Here is a 21283-nt window from a genome sequence, read left to right on the forward strand (position 1 = left end):
GAATGGGAAAATTATTTGCAAATCATATATCTAATAAGAGAATTGTATCAGATTATATTTATTTTTTAAAAATCAATTACTAAGAAGATAAATCACCCCGTTAAAAATAGTCAAAGGATTTGAATAGACATTTTTCCAAAGAAGATTTTAAAAATGACAAAGAGGGAGGCCTGGATGGCTCAGTCAGTTAAGTGTCTGCCTTACGCTTGGGTCATGATCCTGGGGTCCTGGGATTGAACCCTGCACTGAGGCATCCTGTTCAGTGGGGAGCCTGCTTCTCCTTCTCCCTCTGCCGCTCCCCTTGCATGTGCTGTCTCACTCGTTCCCCAATAAATAAACAAAATATCTTTAAAAACAAATAAAAATGACAAAGAAATTCATGAAAAGATGCTCAATCCCATCAGTTATCAGAGAAACACAAAATGAGATAGCACTTCACAAAGAGTAGGATGGCTATAGTTAAAAAAAAGACAGAAAATAACAAGTTTTGATAAGGATGGGGAGAAATTGAGACCCTCATATATTGGTGGTAGGAATGTAAAATGATGCAGCCCTTTGGAAAAGTTTGACTATTCCTCAAAATGTTCAACATAGAGTCCCATATGATGCCCCAAATCCACTAAGTCTCTACTCAAGAGAAATGAAGATATATGTCCACATAAAGACCTATATACACAAATGTGCATAGCAAACTTAATCACAAGAGACTAAAGGTAGAAATAGCCACATGTCCATGAATGGATGAACACATATGCGACTTGTAGCATTTCATGTAATGGAATTTATTTGCTAATAGTAGAGAATGAAGTAATGAATCTTAGAAACACAAAATATGTGAGGTGAAAGAGCCAGTACCAGTTGCATGTCATATGATGCTATTTATAAGAAATGTCCAGAATAGACACACCTATAGAAACAGAAAGTATATTAGTGGTTGCTTAGGGCTGGGTGGGAATTGTGTGTGTGAGAGAGGAAGAACTTATTTAATTTAAACAAATTAAAGTATTTGTTATTGAAGATTACAAGATTACAAGATTACTTTGGCGTGATAAAAATGATCTAAAATTATTATAGTGGTCGTTATACTCTAAACCTACTAGAAAACATTAAAAACCATTTTAAATAAGTGAACTTTATGGTATGTAAATTATATCTCAATAACACTGTTTATTTTTTAATTAAGATCTACTTGGGGAAATACATTACATGAAGTTAGTAATAATAGTTAGTACTTAATAATTTTTGCTATATGACGTTGAAAATGACCATCAGTGGTATCTGTATTTGAGCTAACTGCTAGTTTTCTTGGTTCCAATAATAAATTAACATAATTTAAAAAGCCCAAGATTGGATGTGTGTGTGTGTGTGTGTGTATGTGTATGTGTGTGTGTGTATATAAATTTAAGGGACACTTATGACTAAAAAGTATTCTCAGAGAAATAGGAATAGAAATGGGGGTGCCTGGGGGCTCAGTTGGTTAAGCATCTGCCTTCAGTTCAGGTCATGGTCTCCTGGTCCCAGGATGGGGCCCAGCATAGGGCTCCCTGCTTCGTGGGGAGTCTGCTTCTCCCTCTTCCCACCCAATCCCCCTGCTTGTGCTCTCTTTCGCTCTCTGTCTCTCAAATAAATAAATTAAAAAGTCTTAAAAAAATAAAAAGAAGTGTAACTCCTCAAACTGATGAAGTATATTTTGCAAAACATATTGCAAACCTAACCAGCAAAAAGAACATCAATGAAGGAATAGATAAAAGTGCTATATTCATAAAGTGAATAAACCCAATAATTTAAATAACTGAAATACTGTGTTGTATTAACTTAAATTCATCTCAAAAGTGTAAGATTAGATGAAAAAGTGAAGTTATAAAAATTACATAAATTAAGTCACATACATAGGCATGTCTTTATGGATTTAAAAAATATATACAGTAATGGCTTTAAAACACGGACCAAAATTATGCAAGCAAATGCACAACAATATTTGCTTTCAAGGAAAAAAAGGAAGGGGGTGGAACTACAGAGAATAACAAAGAGGCTTTAGATTTATCAGCAATGTTCTATTTATTTAATCAAAACATTTTAAGATACAAAGATAAAAAGCCTACTATCCCATGTAGTGGATACATGGGCATATGCCATTATCCGTAATTTACTGTGGTTTAAAATGTACAAATTAATTTCTAGATGATATTTTTTATGATCAAAATGTCCTTTCCAGATTGCTAAATTATATTTTTAAAGAATAATGTTATTTAAAATTACTGAATTTCTATGTTGGGTGAAATAGGTGATGGAGATTAAAGAGTACACTTACCATGATGAGCACTTAGTGACCAGAACTGCTGAATCGCTATATTGTACACCCAGCTTTATGTTAACATCCTGGAATTAAAACACGGTAAAATTTTATTAGTACTATTAGTTTAAATGCATTATCCATTTCCTCCTATAAAATTCATGCACATGCTACTTATTAATATGGAAGTGTTTTTCTTTTTAAAAAAAATACACTAAATGGACAGTCTTTTTACATAGAATCATGGTGTGCTCTTATAATGCAAAACTGACTTCATTTTCAGATTACACATTTTAAAACTGTAGCTATAGACACTAATCTAGGAACGGTAACCCTAGGAATGCCAAAACGATTTCATTTCCCCTAAGAAGGAATCGAATACAGTATCCAGTGTAAAGAATACCTCTGTGTATAATCTTAACACTTGTTTCTGTGAAAGGTTTCCTTTCCCCTTGGTGATGCTTTGTTCAACCTGGTTAGATCAGCTTTTGAGGTTTTAGTAATATGTCAGTACGATTTTCGAACAAAGGGAGGAACCAAAAGGAATTTAAAAAATCAATTAACATGTGCTTGAAGCAACATAACATTTTGGTTTTAGCTTTATCACAAGAAGTCACAAAAGTATTCAGAAACCGTAGAATATTTTATGACCAGCCACCCTAATGATGCAGCTCTGTTAAGTCATGTGAAATTAAGAACATGGCAATTACCCTGCCAAGTTTTTCATTTTTTCCTGAGAAGATTTTAGTCATATATTTCAAATTTACATAGTTCTAATAGTATTATCACTTAATTCCAATTTTGTATTAAGATATATCTCCTGTGTAAGTAATGTTTTCTCTTTATTCATTTCTGTATCCTGAGGATACACAAGATAACCTAAAGCAGATGTAAGGTGTAAGGTGAAGAAGCCTTAATAAATATCTGCTGAATTGATGAATTAATACACGGAATTCTAGAAGCAATTTCTTTCTTGATATCAAGCATTTCTATTAGTATATAGAGGAATTAAGCTGTTCAATGAGTTCTCCCTCCCTGCTATCTTCAAGGCATGTTTGCCTTTCTGTTTCACTCTTCTAAATCGGGCATTGCTTCCTCACATTATTTGTTCAGGATGTTCTTTATCCCTCCCCTGATCTCCCCTGCCTTGCACAGAGGGAAAAATGCATATTGCCTCAATAGCACTAGCTGAGGCAAAAACATTTTGCTACTTGTGGCATATGCAGGCTTTTAAAAAAATGATATAATGCATGAAAGCATTAAGCTCTCATGTTACTAGTTGGTCTAGGGGAGATCAGGGAGGAAGAAAGACATTCCACTTAGTTCAGGTTCCTTCTGGAGGGAACACAATATATATTATTTTAAGCTACATCCATGGTATGGGTTATAGGTGCTTGTTTAAATTTTAAGTCTCTACAATTGTGTTCATTTTAAAAATGTAGAGAATGGATCCTTATTTTATACCTGATTAGAGATTAAACATAGGTGGATACATATTAAACACTGAACTCCCCACAGTATTAGGAGTAAAACCTATACTCTACTCTTAACGCTTATATATATGGAGGCTGGAAATGGTTTCCAAATATCTTAGGATTCAGGAATAATACAAGTAATTTGTATTTACACAGAAATTTAATGTTTTAAACAATGCCTACATGTATTTAATGTCGGATCAAGTACGTAAAATGTAGGTGCACACACATACCTAGGACTCCTGGCACCTTCCATTCCACCTTGCTGGGTCCAACTACAGCTTCCCTCTTTGTTTCTCTAAAAGATTCAAAATGACCCTCTAGAAAGACTAGAAAACTCAGGCTCTATTGTTTCTACCTACTGCTTTGTACTTGCCTCCAGAGGTACTGTATTGTGGATACTAAGTAAATTAATGATAAAACAGAATTTTTGCAGAGATTATTTGATAAGTTTAGGGTTTAAATACTTTTAAAATTGCAACTCTGTGTGTTGAAAAATGTTGCTGGGATGCAGCGGCTCTGTGGAAATTTCCCAGGGAAGAGGTTTTACAAAACACACTCCGATACATGCAACCATATCCAGTTCTAGTGCTATCCAACTGCTATGTGTGGAATGTAAAATTCCAGTGTGACATTAATATAGCTTTAAAAATAAAAGATATTCTGCATATGTTGAGTCTATTGTTTCTAAAGTGAAGTCATCTAAGAAAAGTCCTAGTTATTTCCAAGTCTTGTTGAAGTCTTTTCAAAATCCTTATGTAAAGTTAACCAAACAACTGAGATAAAGGTACATGCCAATGGTATTACATTATATGTCAAGAAAGGGAAGAGATTGGATTACTCATTTTTATGATTTGCCCACTCAAAATCTTACCTCGTGCTTCTTAGGGTTCTCCATATTTTCCCTTTTATCTCCAAACTCAAGATATGTTCACAACAGTCTTGTATGCAGTACAAAATAAAAGGTAATTGAAAGTAAAACCCCTTCCTGCATTTGTTCTATTAAACCTGAGTTCCAGCATGAAATTTTATAGGGCAGGGAGCTGGGAAGAGACAGCAGCATTGAGGAAAAGTCACGCTAACCTTGACCAAAAAGAGAAGACCTGGGGTCCTTGCACAGGAGGTATCTGAGATCCACAAATTGTAGGGTGGCGTTCACACTCCTACACAGGCCAAAGAGGGGTATCGCTTCATGGGCACCTAGGGAGTTAACAACTGCCAGGGCAAAACAGGAGCCACGAAGTGCTGGGCTCACAATACTTCTTATTAATTACTTCGGCACAGACTCCTTGTGTGTGTCCAAGAGGGTAAAAACATCAATCATTTATGCTAAGCTAAACCAAACAACTGTTGACAATAATGATTAAAAAGGTGAATTTAGAGTTGATTATGCAGGGGTGGGGAACAGAGATAGTGGAAAAGGAATTATTATACAATGCAGTCATGGAGAAGGCACAGAAAATTTTCACCAAAGCTCAGCCAAGCTCTAGAGACTTGAGCTCAGGTGTACGTGAGGACTAAGCCAGGTTGGCCTATCTTGCTGAGGTCTAATGGGCCGTGGCAGGACATGTTCATGGCAGAAGTAAGATCCCTCTGTGCATGAAGAATCTCCAGATATAGGCTCAGAAGGTTAAATTAAGTTTTCCCAAATCTCTTTTCTCCTATCAAGTATTCAAGGTACTTTGCATTTCTTAACTAAAGAGTTAAGAAAACCTGCCTAGAAGGCAGTTCAGAGGAAAAAAAAAATTAGTGCAATATTTTAAAATGTGAGGTCAAAAGAACCTCTCAATAATTTTATCCATTTCCCAGTCCAAACTCCATTGCCAAAGCTTATACTTTCAATTCTTTGAAAGTTTGTTCTGCATTGCTGGCTGGGCTGGTTTTTTTGTTTTTGTTTTTGTTTTTTTTTTCTTTTTGACCTCTTCTGGTCATATTTGATAAGAAGGTGGTGATGATAGCCTGGAATCCACTTAAGTGAGGTTTCAGAGACTCTGAAGGCATTTCTCTTTCAGCTCTAAAAATCCTCTCCATTAAACCTTTATACTTCCCCCAAATCATATTGCCCTTCTCCCTTCTTCCCTGCCAAAGCCACCCTTTATCAGCAGCATCACTGGCTTGGGAACCCGCAGCTGAAACCAGAAATGCAGGAGACTCTCAACCCCATTAGCTAGAGCGGCCAGGCATTCAATAAATAATTGTCATTTTAACTTTGTTCTGTGGTTCTCAATGTATCAGACTTAAGAAAAAAGTGGTAAACTGGAATTATAACATAGACAAGTGTGATGTCTAGTACAGATACTGTACAAGTGCAATACCTGGCTTGATGTCTCCTGTAAAATTTCAGTTGACTTTGTAAAGTCTGACTTAAAAAAAACCAACATTACCACCAATTGTGTCAAAAGTGCACAATTTCACACAGACTTGGGTTTTCAGTTTGGCTTGTAGTGTCTGATCTTGAAGAAGAAAATGATAACATTTATTAACTGACATTAAAAATGTTGAATAAGGGGCACCTGGGTGGCTCAGTGGTTGAGCAACTGCCTTTGGCTCAGGTCATGATCCCTGCCTCTCCCTCTGTGTGTCTCTCATGAATAAATAAATAAAATCTTAAAAAAATATATGTTGAATAAAAACATAGACTATATAGCTAACTCAAAATAAAAGACAGAAAAATATAGTAATTTGTATATAGCCCAGAGAATCCGTGTAAATGTTTCAAATAATTATATTTTAAAAATCATAAACTTTAAAAAAATCCCATTAAAAAAGTAGGATTATATTTTGTAAACATATAAACATATGCACATATGCTAAACATTGGAAGTGCACAAAAGGTTAGGGGTGCTCATTGCTGGGCGGTAACCTGAAGGTTGTTCTTTTTATTCTTTATATTTTTCGGTATTTTACAAATTACTTTTAATGAGCATGAAAAAAATCTATAATCAGAAAATAAAGCAAAATAGAAAATGCACCATATAGGTAATGAAAATGCATTTCAGTAGGTTTTAAAGAATATATTCTATTTCTTAATTTGGTGGTTGGTACTTGGGTCTTTGTTTTGATGATGATGATGATGATTTTTTATGATTTACATGTATTATATAACATGCCTAAATCAATTTATAATATTTTGGGGAAGAAAGTAATTTCATGGAAGTCATTCTTTTCATATTTAAAAGTAAACTTCTAGGGATCCCTGGGTGGCGCAGCGGTTTGGCGCCTGCCTTTGGCCCAGGGCGCGATCCTGGAGACCCGGGATCGAATCCCACGTCGGGCTCCTGGTGCATGGAGCCTGCTTCTCCCTCTGCCTGTGTCTCTGCCTCTCTCTCTATCTCTCTGTGACTGTCATAAATAAATAAAAATTAAAAAAAAAAAAAAAAAAAGTAAACTTCTAGAAAAAATGTATATGTCCTGAAAGTATTACTAAAATTAATGTATTATTATTTTAATATTTGATATTATTAAATCATTTAATAGCAATTATTAAATGATTAAATAATAATTGATATTATTAAAAATTATAAATTATGTAGTCCTTCATTTGAAAACCAGTTAAGAACAAACAAGAATGGCTATTGTCTTCACCAATATTTCACACTTATCACCATTTCAAGCAGATAAATGTAAAAAACGAAAAATATGAATTCTGGAAATGACTAGGTAAAGTTTTCATGACTACAGATGCTATTGGTATGTATCTTAAGATTTAAGAGAACCAATCAAAAACTTCTTACAAAAGAAAAACTATATGGAAATTCAATAAATTGGTTTGTTAAACTTTTAATACTGTAACATTGATGGCCTTTCTGTATATCAACACTATCCAGTTAGAAAATCTGATACAAAGCAGCAGACTTCTTGATATTTGAAATTTTGTCATGACAAATACAATGATGATTTTTCTGAGTTTCTTGGTTTGCCTTGACTTCTGATAGAGAAATGGCAGGAAAGCAAATGCAACTGAAATTTGAGCTGCAAGAAATTTGTAAGTCAGGCAAAAGGAAGACATTTTTTTAAACATGTAAATAATAAAGAAGAAATCTTTGTTCACTTTGACAAAAATATAAGGTTGTTTTCCTTCCTTAATTGCCTTACTGAATTGGTGTTCCACATTATATTTACCTTATATATTTGTTTGCTTATTTTTATATCTTATTATAGAAAATTCCAATTATAAACAAAATTAGATCTTCTAGTCTAATAAGCATCCAAGTACCCATCACCCAGTTCTATAATAATTAAATCATAGCCAGTTTTGTTTCTTTTATACCCCTATTTATCTTTCTATGAAATCATTTTGAGGCAAATTCCAGATATCATATTTTAGCTGGAATTATTTCAATAAAAGGTGAGAACTCTTAAAAAAAGATTTATTTACTTACTTATTTCTTATTTATTTATTTATTTATTAACAGATATATATAGAGAGAGTGTGTGTAAGCATGGGGAGGGGCAGAGGGTGAGGGAGATAAGCAGACTCTCTGCTGATTAGGGTGCCCGATGTGGGGCTTGATCCCATGATCCTGAGATCATGACCTGAGCTGAAATCAGGAGTCAGATGCTGAACCAACTGAGCCACCAAAACTCCCCAAGATAAGAATTCTTTTAACACATTCTCCAGACCACTCTTCAACTAAAAATAAAATAATCCCCTTATTTCATCAAATTTGTCCTATTACTCATGTTCTAATTTCTGTAATAGTTTGAATCAGAATCTAATAACAAAATAGAACTTATCCATTGTTTAATAATGTTTTCATATCTCTCTTAATCTATGAGTGCTCCTCCCCAAACTTTTCATTCTCTTGTGATCTTTTTTTTTTTTAAGTTTTACTGTAAAGATTGTAAAGTGATTATATCATCAAGAAGTTACTTGTTATGTTCCTCTTCATCTATGTTTCCTCTAAATTAACAGGTTTAGAGTTTGACCTGACTCTGTTTGCAGAGGGGGAACATATTTCATATTCATAGATAGTATTATATTCCCCCATCAAGTCATATATATAATGTCTAGTTATCTCTATTTTGGTGATGTTAGCGACTACTGAAAAATAATGCTTACATCCATTAATTCATTAAATGCAACAAAAAGAGCGATAATCTAGTTCTTTTCTTCTTCTTATATTACCTGGAATGCTTCTATAAATAAAAATTTCCCTTTAACTTCTACTTGGTTACCTACTGGCATATTTTTAATAGCAAAAAAATGTAGACAATTTTTATTTTTTCCAATTAATTACCTGTTTTTTCAAAAAAATAATTTGATTCACCAGTATCTTCCCAAACTGACCAATTTATGTTTATTTACATTTACAATATTACTTTTCAAACTCTGATCAATTTACAATATTACTTTTCAAACTCTGTCTATAATTCTTAATAATTTTAATCTGAGTTAATAGTTGAATTTCCCATTTCACATCCTTCTTTTATCTTTTAATGTGTTGTAATTGTCCACCATTATTTATTTGACCAAAGTATAACTATAAAATCTTCATCAAAGTAGATTTAGTAAATCTATCAATGTTGAACATTTTCACAAGTTTTCAAAATTTAATTATTAAAAGTAATGGTGTAATAAACATGACTTAACATAACTCTTATTGGTCATTTCTTATCATTTTTTTAGATTTAATGAGAAGAGTTTGTTTCTGAACCCAGTAGTATAAGTAATTTATACAAATGCAATGTAAATCACTTCATTTCCCTTAAGAACATTTGTACTTCTTTAAATTCTTAGCTGTAGTGCTCAGGAATTCCATATTTTCTAGTACCATGATTGATATACTGTTCTTATTATAAAATGTAATATAAGAAAAATCTTGTCACATAGTTAATAAAGACTTCAATTACTGAACTAGCTAATGTTTTCTCAGCCTTAGGATCTCAGCTCTGATTCTCTTCTTTCCAGAAATATCTATAAGATATAAGAAATATCTATAAGTTATATCCAGATATATATACATATATATATATAAGATATATATAAGATATATCCAGAAATATCTATAAGATATATCTATAAGATATAAGAAATATCTATAAGAGAGTAAATGTACACATCTAGGTAGTTACTAGAGAATTTCAGGTTTTCCAGCCTAATCTTTTTTTAAAGATTTATTTATTTTAGAGAGTGTGCACAAAACAATGCGGGTTAGGGGTTGGAAGTGCGGAGAGGCAGAGGGAGAGTGAGAGTCTCAAGTAGACTCCCCATTGAACCTGGAGCCCAACTTGGGGCTCCATCTCAAGACTCTGAGATCATGACCTGACCCAAAATCAAGAGTCAGACACTAAACCAACTGAGCCACCCAGGTGCCCCTAGCCCAACATTTCTTTATGCCACATTATGACATGGCTTTTTGAAGAAATGTTCTATGTTCCTTCATGTGTCTTGCCAATGAAGGAGTAGCTGTAGAGGAATTGCCAGGTAGTCCCCAGATTAGATACAAGTGGAGAATGTAATTAATCAGAATGGGAATAACCAGCTGGTCTAACACATTATATATTTATTTGATTGGAATATATGAATGGCGGATGCCTCTCCCTAGATCTCTATGTACATTTCATGATATAATGCTCTTCTTGCCTAGCTTACTATAGTTTTGTTCTTGTTTAATTCAAGAACTAGACAAATCCATTGTTGCTGACAGGAAGTTCTCATTGTCTGCAGACAGACAAGCTAGGGCAGATTGACTCTTGCTACATATCCTAATCCACTTGTAAGCAACCACTCTCTAGCACATTCTATCAGTTATTGCCCCAGTAGAGAGCAGATGGTAGAGTCGAATTGGATACTTAAATTATTTCTAATAAAAGATCTGTTAGCAAAGGTGTCACAGAGTTTTAGGGAAACTGGTACAAAATCGTGCAATACACTATGCTAGTGACAGCAGAGACCTACTATAATTTCCTGAAAAGTTTCCTTTTCTCAGTTATAGGACTTAGTAATTTTAACTCATATATTACCATATATTCTGAGATCAGACAAATAGATAAATACATACACAGAATAATGACAACCAGTTTCCTGAATTAAACATATGGAAAGGAGAAGATTAGAATGAATCCATTAGTATTAGATTAGATATGCAGTTCCCAAGATAAACTGGTAGGCCTTCCCTTGGTCTATTTTCCAAGAAGGCCCAGAAGCAGCAATGCAACCAAAAGGAGGACCCTTGAGCTCCTAAGAGGAACCAGAGCTCCAGGGAGAAATGACTGATTCTAGAGGGGGGGCACTGAAAGTACAAGAGTTGCCTAGAATATTGTGTTGAGTCTCAAAGTAAGGAAATGCTCAAGAAATGACAGGACACATCAAGAGGACCTCCTAGAGCCAAGTCTGACAATTTTACTTGAAAACACATGATAGCAGCAGATTGTATCCCCAGTGAATAAAATTAAAATGCTGATGTAAATAAAGTCCATGCTGGTGTAAATAAAGAATAACTAAATTAATGGAAGAAAAGGAAATGGAAGAACTGATCTCTTGAATCTAAAGAAAGCCACATTGTGGGAACTGTGTGGCCTTTGATACAGGGATGGAGCTCACCAGTGGTGACCCATAAGGGAGAAAGCTGGAGGGGCAAAGACCCCTCAGGTCTCCCACTGGTGCTTCCCATTGATGGATCCTCCATGGACTCTAGAGGTCAAGGCAGCACCTTGATGCAATCTCTCCAGGTCACATTCCTGGAGAATTCAGAGTCGGACGACAGAATGATTTGTGTATCTTCAGGAGTGAAAGGAGACAACCAGTGAACTCCTTTTGCCACAGAGACTTTTCCAAAATAACGAATTTGGCCTTTTTGTTTTCTTTCATGAAATATTTATTGCCAAAAGACAGGGCTTCGGGAAAGTCAAATCTCTTCACAACTTGGTCTCAGCATATCTTTTTGCTTTTCTCTACCATTGTCTTCCTCTCCCCCATACACAAAGCTCCAACCTTATCAGACTATATGCTGTTTTTGAAGCCACTTGCTCATACCACTGTGGTTATACCTACTTGTGTTTTCCCTTGCTTGGACTGCACTCTGATCATTATATCACAGAAAATCTCCTACAAATTCTTAAAGGTCTAAGTCAGATAGAACTTCACTTCTATTCTCCTCAACCATCGTTAGGCAAATAAAGTTTCCCTTATTTTCATTAGGCAGGGATAATTGATCAGAGCTTTGTGTTCCAATGACACTTATTCAAAAATCAATTAGCAATACTATATAGTATCACATCTATTTTTTTTAAAAAGCTCCCTCCCAGCTGAACTGAGATCTTCCGACATGTTCCTGATAATAGAGTTCAGGTACTCTATAAATAGCTGTGGAGATGAATATATGATGTTTCAAGTTATACAGAAATCTGATTCTCACACTCTTTTTAGAAAACCCAACATTTAGACTCTCTTTAATTTTTAAAGAGTCAATTTCTTGGAACATTAGATACCTTCATCACCACATAGCTATTTTAACTAGACCATCAGCTCTTTTACTTATTTAATATGCAATATTTTCTTTAAACAAAAAACTAAAAATATTGAAAAAGCTCCAAGATACTACAGAAAAGTTTATGAATATCTTGCATTTATACAACATTGAAAATTGTATACATATATAGTTACTAATATAAATACATATACATCACACACATATATAGATGTGTGTGTGTGTGTGTGTGTGTGTGTGTGTGTTTGTGTGATTTATTGGATTCGATTATGGCATAACATTGTATAGAAGGAATAACAGGGCTTCTATGTACCTCAATCATAGATAAAGAAATGGAGAAGCAGCAAGTTTAAATAACTAGCTCAAGGTAAAATATCTTTCAATGATGGGTCAAGACAGAATATTCATGTAGATACTACTTTCTTGGATGAAGTTTATGAAAACAAAAAAATAAAGGCAGACTTTCCAGGCAAGGGTCTTGGGAAAAAGCCAAACATCCTGCAATTAAATTTGGAGTATCTGCATTAGACTCCCTCTTCTCCCTAGAAAAGAATCAGCAAAGATTGAAAAGGGAGAACAATTTTCTCTTGACACAGCTTCTTGACACAGGTCATGAGTAACGTCCCTTTTCTGTACAAGGAAGACCATCCTGCTAGCCTAAGGAGATTAATGCATGTCCTAAGTGAGAGCGATCTGTTTTTTTTCCTCACTGACCAGCTCAGGCTGGGGGAAATGAATTGTGCCTAATTTTATGCACAAGAGAAATTGTTGCTCTTACTAGAATTACTGGATTAAATTGGAGATTTGTTCAGGTTAACTCCTTGGTGATTACTACTGGAAGAAGTGTTTTATTTTGGCAACTTTGTCATAGGAAACAAAGAATCTTAAGCTGGTTCCAAGATAAGAAAAGTTTATTATGAATATCTATATGAAAAATTTGACTTTTATAAAACATTTTAAGAACAGAAACACTGGGCAGCCCTGGTGGCTTAGCGGTTTAGCGCTGCCTTCAGCCCAGGGCTGATCCTGGAGACCCGGGATCGAGTCCCATGTCGGGCTCCCTTCATGGAGCCTGCTTCTCTGTCTGTCTGTCTCTGTCTGTCTCTCTCTCTGTGTCATAATTAAGTAATTAATTAATTAATTTTAAAAATCTTTAAAAAAAACAGAAACACTACAGAAGGAATCTAAATTCTTGGAACTAGAGAGAAAGTCTAGACATGAGGTAGCTCCAGGTACTTTTAGTAGCAGAAGTCACAAGGTTGGCTATGAACATGAACACAGTTAAATTCTATAAGTGTTTCTTTCTAGTCTGATAATAACTCTCCTATTTTCAGTGTTTCTTAACTTAAATTTTCATGAGTCAGACCTGCTGGTCTGGAGTTGTGCTTCTTAAAATGTAATATGAATATGAGTCACCTGGGAACCTTGGTAAAACGCGTATTGATTCAGGAGGTCTTGATTAGAGTTTGAGATTTTGCATTTCTAATAAGCGACCTGGTAATACCAAAGATGGTTGTTCACAGACTCTGGTCTATGTGGAAAGGGAGAGTATCTTACCGAGTTAGGCAATGGGTGTATTAGATCAGTTTAAGGGCTTGACTGTCCTTAGGTCATGTATCCATCATTGGTCCAATCATCTGCAGCCAGGGCTTGGGGACAGAGTCCTTATTGAATATTTGGGGGTTATCGGAGAGAGAAAGTTCATCAAACACAGGCCTGAGATTGGACAGGGATTCTAAATTATGCCTCCCATAAGCAGTTGTTTTCACCTGAGTATGAGTTGTATTTCAGTATCTTTGTCTACTGGCAATCACTGAACTTCAAAAGAGAGAAACTCTGAGTCTCTGTACTCACCATATTACCGCCTGCTTTAATTCTCAAATATGTAGAAATAATTCCCCCCATTTTTCCTAGAGCCTACTGAATAGTGGGGAGAATTGTACTTAGCAGTAGTTTCACTAAAAATGTGTCCCTTTTAAAAAAGCAACACTTTGGTAATTAATATGTGTTAGCAAAGGCTGTGGTTTCAAAATTCTTTTTCTACATATCATGTAAGAATCAGAAGCTGGAATATTTAGTGTGTATTCTCCATCCTGAAAATGGAATGATCATCCTAAAATCTACATTTCATCTGATCACAGTCATTGATGATTCACTTCCAGGCTAAAGACCAAGCTCTTTAGGGGTCTTCAGAATCTGATCTCAGCTTATCTGATCTCAGCTATGTCATCTGCCACCATTTCTGCCACATGTCCTAACTATGTTATACCCAATTATATGCCATTACCTATCTCAGAGAACCTTCCAGGCTCTGTGAATTTGTGCCAGCTCTTTCTTCCTAAAATGTGGTTCCATATATATTTATAGCTCATATTTCTGCTTATCTGCTGGTTATTCTACCCATAAATAATGATATAATTCTCTGTTTCAAGTGCTGTCAGTAGCTACCCTAAAATAGTTCTTAGCACAGTATATTTTGCTTATGCATTTGTCTGGTATAAATTATTTTAAATATTGTATCCTCGCAGATGAGCACCATACTTGGTGGCCACTAAGTTAATATTTATTAGATGAATGAAGCAAATGAAAAATGAAGGAATCACTTGGTCTATAGAGGCAAGTTTGGAAAGGCAGTGGTTTAAGAAGTCCTGGGGAAAATGGGGGAAGAATGAGGCAGATAATAACAGGCAAGCCACAGATTAGCCACACACTTTATATACCCAGGGATTGGACTCACATAAGTATTTCTACCATTTGCTTCTCACTTGACTCTATGCTAGGTTTGTTTGCCTTCAGCAAGTTAGAATGATTTTTAAATCCTGAGTTCACAGCTACTGGAATATTTACTTCTCCTAAATGAAACCATTCTTTTTTTCCTCATCACTCAGGATTCTGGTGCTACAACAGGAGTTGAACTGAAGATCAACACCAAAAGGTGACTCATTGAAATGGCAGGGAAAGTAAATCAAATATCAAATAAAGCCAATTCCTTTACTATCCCTATCTGATTATTGTTCCTTTGAAGATAAAATATTTAATCTATCCTAAAGGTATGGAATGCAGGGGCTCTTACACTGAACAACTTTATTCCAATAGGTTAGATATGCTCATCTTAACACTTTTTAGTGTTTGCCTGGAGAACATTTATGGTCATGAGGTCATTTGGCTGAGCTTTATTGGTTTATATTTATTCCAGGGAAAAGATATTTATTTTTCTTTGCAGAAGCAACTAAGTGTTTTTCCTGTCTTCTCATGTCACCCCTGATTTTAAGTGATTACCATTTAAACCACCTGATCTGAAATTTTTACATCTATATGCTTCTTCCCTTTGGCACCAGAAGGCATGATGTAAATGCATTTACTATGTACCATGTAGTCTATTATAAAGAATGGCTTATTCTAGTCAGTTCAAAGAAATACTAATAGACATTAGGGGCAAAAGGTAGGACATGAGGAGAGAGAAGAGAGATTATTTCAACAGAACCACCTCCCAACCCCCACAAAAACAGAGAAACAAAAACAGAAACAAAATGGGGAGAGTCAGGGGAATGGAGGGGTGCCCAGGGGAAGTACAACAGTCCAATCTCTGCAGTTTCTCCCAGTCTGGGGCAGGGTGGCTGGCCTAGCAGCTAGGGCCACACTTCCTCTCCTCTTGTCTTCCTGGTGGCTCCATGGCTTTGCCTCCATGGTTATTGTAGGGGCAATGTTTTTTGAAGACCATTGACGTGCTGGATATTCATGTAAGTGGAACCCATTGAGTGATCTCTATGGCTCTTTGCATGCTCCATCTTTCCCTGCATGTGGTCCTTGTGGCTCTGGGAGCTATGTATACTGAGTAGCACGTATTTTTTTGTTTAGTTGGTATTGCAGCTATTTGCGTCCAGGACCTTATAGATGTCCCAATAGACCCTATGGAGCTTGTGATCTTCATTCTCCATGTAAAGTATAGTGAGCACCATTTGGCATCTAGAAATTCTTTTATCATTGCTTCTGCAGCCCAAGCCTACTATGTAAAGTTTGAGCATCTCTACTAGGTCTTTGCTTTCGGGTTCATGCAGGATCTTTCTGGAAAACCTGAATTACAGATGTCTCTATAATCTTGAAATTGAACTTGCAGAAGCAGTTACCCTGCTGGCCCTGACTCCTCTATGGAGTCATATGGAGAATTTCCGATGGGGAAAATTCTGCTGGTTATGCACCTATCAGAACTTCTTGGTGTGGAAGGGGTTTTCTGTTTGGGGCTCCAGTATTGCTGATGTGTGGGCAGAGAGGGAAGCCACAGAGACAGGTTGACAGGGATGTGCTGACATGGCACCTCAACATTAGTGTCTGTGGAGCACCATCCAGAGGCCTGGCTGGGCTGTACCAAGGCTGTCATGGGTTTCTCATGCAGGTGGGGCAAATCCTGCCAACTGCAGCAGAAGCAGTAACCATGGAGACCCCAGGCCTTCACATAGTCCCTTCATATTCTGGATGGAGGCCTGGTCAAGGTTAGCCTCTTCCAAAAGTGAGGAACTGATGCTTTGATTTGTGCAGGTGGAAAGGTCATGATTTGTGAATAGAACATGAGTTATCTTCTTCCTCTTCAGAACAGGTAGGTAGGGGGGTGGCAAGTGTGCTCCTGCCCTTCTCTTCTGGTTCCTGGTCCTCCTGAGACTATCCCGAGTATTCTGAGAATTAGAGATGGGAATAGCAGGACCAGCATGATCACTGAAACCCCACTGGCTATGGCAGAGAGGCTGTATTGTACTATATGGGATGAGGAAGGAATGCTAAAGACTGGGCTTTTGGGTGATGGTATAGCCCTCCAGCTCAGATCTCTTATGTGAAGGAGCAGATGAGTGATCATCACCTCATATTTCTGGTCCATCAGTGAATCCTTGATCTCTTCTTTTATGTAACCCACTTACACCATCAACTCAGTCCTCTAGGGGTCATTTTCATCAGGCAATAACTCCAAATAGGCTTTAGTTCCTCTTCGTGACCTACGTTCATCCATAAATCTTTCATAATTGTCTCAAGAGTGCTTTTCTTGGTGGGATTGAGAATAGGAAATTTCTTTTTTTTTTATTTATTTGTTTATTTTAATTTATGATAGTCACACAGAGAGAGAGAGAGGCAGAGACACAGGCAGAGGGAGAAGCAGGCTCCAAGCACCGGGAGCCCGGAGAATAGGAAATTTCTTGAACAGGTTTTCATACTTCATGGACAAATAAAAGGGAATATGGCATATTCCACTCAGTACCTGCCCTCCTAGACTTTTGAGATTCTGTGTACCAGAAGGCAGGGATCAGATGAGCACTGTATATCAGATAACCCTCAGGCTCCACACCTCCAGTTGTAGTCCATCATAAGATTTACCTTGGAATAGTTGGGCAGCAGCAAAAGAGGAACTGTTACTGAGGGCATCCAGCTTGTTGTCAAAGGTGAGTTTGTTGCTGAAGTCAATTGATACACTTGATATTCCTGTCGGCATCCAAGAGCAGGTGTTTTGCCTTTAAGGTCTCTACAAACAATCCACTTCTGGCGGCAGTACTATACAGCACACTTTCTAATGTAATTTACTTGAGGACTTTTTCCCTTTCATTTGCCATGAATCACTAGGTAATCAAATCTCTCTTCCATTAGCATACTCCATGAAGTAGAGTGCTTTCTCAGTCTTGAGCCCCTCAATTTTAAATATGTTGGGATGATTCAAAGCTTTTCAGATTCTGACTTCATAGGTATTTTCTGGAAGCTGACATCATGGCTCCCTCTTTCCCAGTCAAGATGTGCCAGGCCAGCTTCACCTTGGTCAAGTTACCCTTGGGGATTGTGATGAAGATTTGCCAACATGGGTCTCCTCCTCAACAAAGATAGCTGAGAGGCCCTGCAGTTATGTTGGACTCATTGCTGGACTTTCACTCAAAGTGTCCCAAGGTAGGCTTAAAATTGGAAAAAGCTGGTGATAAGTTTGGTCCAAATCATTTGGAAAGAAAATCATTTCCAAGTCTATTTGACAAACTGATCATTGTAATGGAGTCAAAACACAGTGCCAGACAAAATGTTTTAAAAAATCCTAATGATAAAAGGAATATAAAAGAAATAAAGAAAGAGATGTAGGGAAAAAAACTAAAAGTGAGAAAAATAACAAAGTAAAGAAAAAGAAAAAAATAATAAAAATTAAACATACAGAAATCCCACCATGCCAATGAGATGTATTTGAAGGAGGAAACAGGTACCTTTGGTCAATATCTCTCAGGTCATCAGAAACCAGCTCTTTGAACTAGGAAGACTTCAAACCTCAATAGCAAATACATTTCTGAGGCCCAGCCATGGACTAAACAGGGGTTTAGAAAACAAAACAATGGCTCCTGTAGAGGTCATCGCAAGAAGTGAACCTATAAAGTTAAAGATGATCAACAGTGGCTTTCTCACCTTTTTTTTTTTACAGCTTCAGTGAGATAGAATTCACACACCATACAGTTCCTATATTTAAAGTATACAATTCAATGATTTTTAGTATATTTACAACCATCACCACATCAGTTTTAAAACTTTTTTATCGCCTGAAATATAAACCCCTGCCCTTTGAGGTATCATCTCCCTTTGAAATCTTATGTCACACACACTCCCAGGCCTAAGCTGCCGCAAATCTACTTTCTATTTCTGCACATTAACCTGATCTGGAGGGACACCAGGGTGGGTCAGTGGCTGAACTTCTGCCTTTGGCTCAGATTGTGATCCTGGGGTCCTGGGATCGAGTCCTGCATCAGGTCCCTGTGGGGAGCCTGCTCCTCCCTCTGCTTATGTCTTTACCTCTCTCTTTCTCTCTGTATGTCTCTCATGAATAAATGAAATCTTAAAAAAATAATTTAACCTGGTCTGGACATATCATATGAATGAAATAATATCATATGTGGTCTTTTCCGTCTGCCTTCTTTCGTCATGTTGTCAGGGTTCATTCATACTGTAGCATGTATGAGTACTCTATTGCTTTTTGGTTGAATACCTTCCTTCCTTCCTTCCTTTTCTTCTCCTTCTCCTTCTCCTTCTCCTTCTCCTTCTCCTTCTCCTTCTCCTTCTCCTTCTCCTTCTCCTTCTCCTTCTCCTTTTCCTCTTTCTTTTTAGGAAAAACAGGTCTTTATTATTCCCATTACAAAAGGCAGATCTTTTCAGGATCGGGGAGGGGATTCTGATAGTGATGGGCAGTCCTGCAGGACAACAGTGACCAAGATTCAGAAACATCTTGGAGTTGGAGTTGTACTTGTTGACTGGCTTAGACTTCTTGCCTTAGCACTCTTGGGGACCACGGTCCACATCTCCTTCATATCCTCCAATACCATGTTGCAGTGCCTGCTGAAGGCTCTCCCATGGCCCCAGAGCTTCTAGTTTTTGCTGTAGTTAATGAGAACTTGGGTGTTGAGAACAGAGAGTGCACACATGTTAAACTCTTCCTCCTGCATGTCTGCAGCCCCTCTGGGGTCACCTCACTCTTGAGCTTGTTGAGGAGACTCACAATGGTAGTGGCTGCACCCTCCAGGTCTATGCCATCTCCTCCATGTTGCTTCTGCCTCTGAAGAGATTTCATTCTGAGTATACTGTATTGGCATCCAAGCATGGATGGGCATTTGGTTTGTTCCACCTTTTGGCGGTTATAAACAATGCTACTATAGTCATTCAAGCACAAGTTTCTGTGGGGCCATATATTCAGCTTTCTCTTGGGTCTGTATCTAACAGTGGAATTACTAGGTCATGTAGTAATTCTATGTTTATGCTTTTGAGGAACTGCCAGGATGTTTTCTAAAGCATTTGAATCATTTCACGTTCCCTCCAGAAGTATGTGAGTTCCAAATTTTCCACATCCTTGTCAACACTTTTTATTATCTGACCTTTTGATCCTAGCTATCTTAGTCAGTGTGAAATGCCAACCCATTCACTCTTCTCTGATGATTAATGATGTCAAGCATATTTTAATGTGTGTGTTGGCCATTTGCACATCTTCCTTGGAAAAATGTCTATTCCGATCTTTTTAAAAGGGTTGTCTTTTTTGTTATTGAATTGTAAGAGTTCTTTATGTATCCTGAATACAAGTTCCTTAACTGATACATGATTTGTGCATAGTTTCTGCCATTCTGTTTTCACTCTTTTGATGATGTCTTTTGAAAAACAAGAGTTTAATTTTGGTGAAGTCCACTTAACCTTTTTTTTTTTTTCTTTTGGTTTCTTCTAATTACATGATAAATTGTAGCAATTGACTTTTGGATTTTAAACCAAACTTTCATTCCTGGGACAAACTTCCACTTGGGCATAGACTCTAGCTCTTTTCATTTGTTACTAGAATCAGTTTTCTGGTATTTTATTGAAGTTTTTGCATCCATACTCATAAGAAATTAATGGTCTAAAATTTTCTTTTTTTGTGATGTCTTTCTCTGGTTTTGGTACCAGGGTAATAATGGCCTTATAAAATGAATGGTTACTTCTCTTCTATATCTTTGGAAGCATTTGTGAAGAATTTGCTTTAATCTTTCTTTAAATATTAAGCAAATGGAATTCTTCGATGAAGTTATTTGGGTCTAGGCTTTTCTTTGTGGATAGTTTTTGATTACTAAATTAATCTCTTCAGTTACAGATTTATTTAAATCTTCTTAAGTCAGCTATGGTGAGTTGTGTCCTTCTAGGAATTTGTTCATTTCACCTACTGTATCTAATTTATTGGCATACAACTGTTTATAGTTTTGGTTTTACAATATTTTTTATCTTTGTTAGTTTATTTTTTTAAGAGTTTTATTTATTTATTTATGAGAAACACACACAGAGAGAGAGGCAGAGACACAGGCAGAGGGAAAAACAGGCTTCATGCAAGGAGCCTGATGTGGAACTGGAACCCGGGAATCTGGGATCATGCCCTGAGCCAAAGGTAGGTGCTCAACCACTGAGCCACTCAGGTGTCCCTATTTTTGTTAGTTTAATAGTAGAATCCTATCTTGCATTTCTTATTCCAATTATTAGAATGTTTGTTCTTTTTTTTTCTTAGTATAGATAAAGGTTTGTCAATTTGGGAGACACCCAGGTGGCTCAGTGGTTGAGCAATTGCCTTCAGC

The 21283-nt window shown here is 36.5% G+C and overlaps 1 pseudogene; it reads right to left on the reverse strand.

Moving 5' to 3' along the window:
• Positions 1–16585: 16585 nt before the first annotated feature.
• On the reverse strand, positions 16586–19525 carry LOC140598755 (serine/threonine-protein kinase MARK2-like; annotated as a pseudogene).
• Between the last annotated feature and the right edge of the window lie 1758 nt (positions 19526–21283).

Source organism: Vulpes vulpes, chromosome 4 (assembly GCF_048418805.1).
Source record: "Vulpes vulpes isolate BD-2025 chromosome 4, VulVul3, whole genome shotgun sequence".
Taxonomy (NCBI): Eukaryota; Metazoa; Chordata; class Mammalia; order Carnivora; family Canidae; genus Vulpes; species Vulpes vulpes.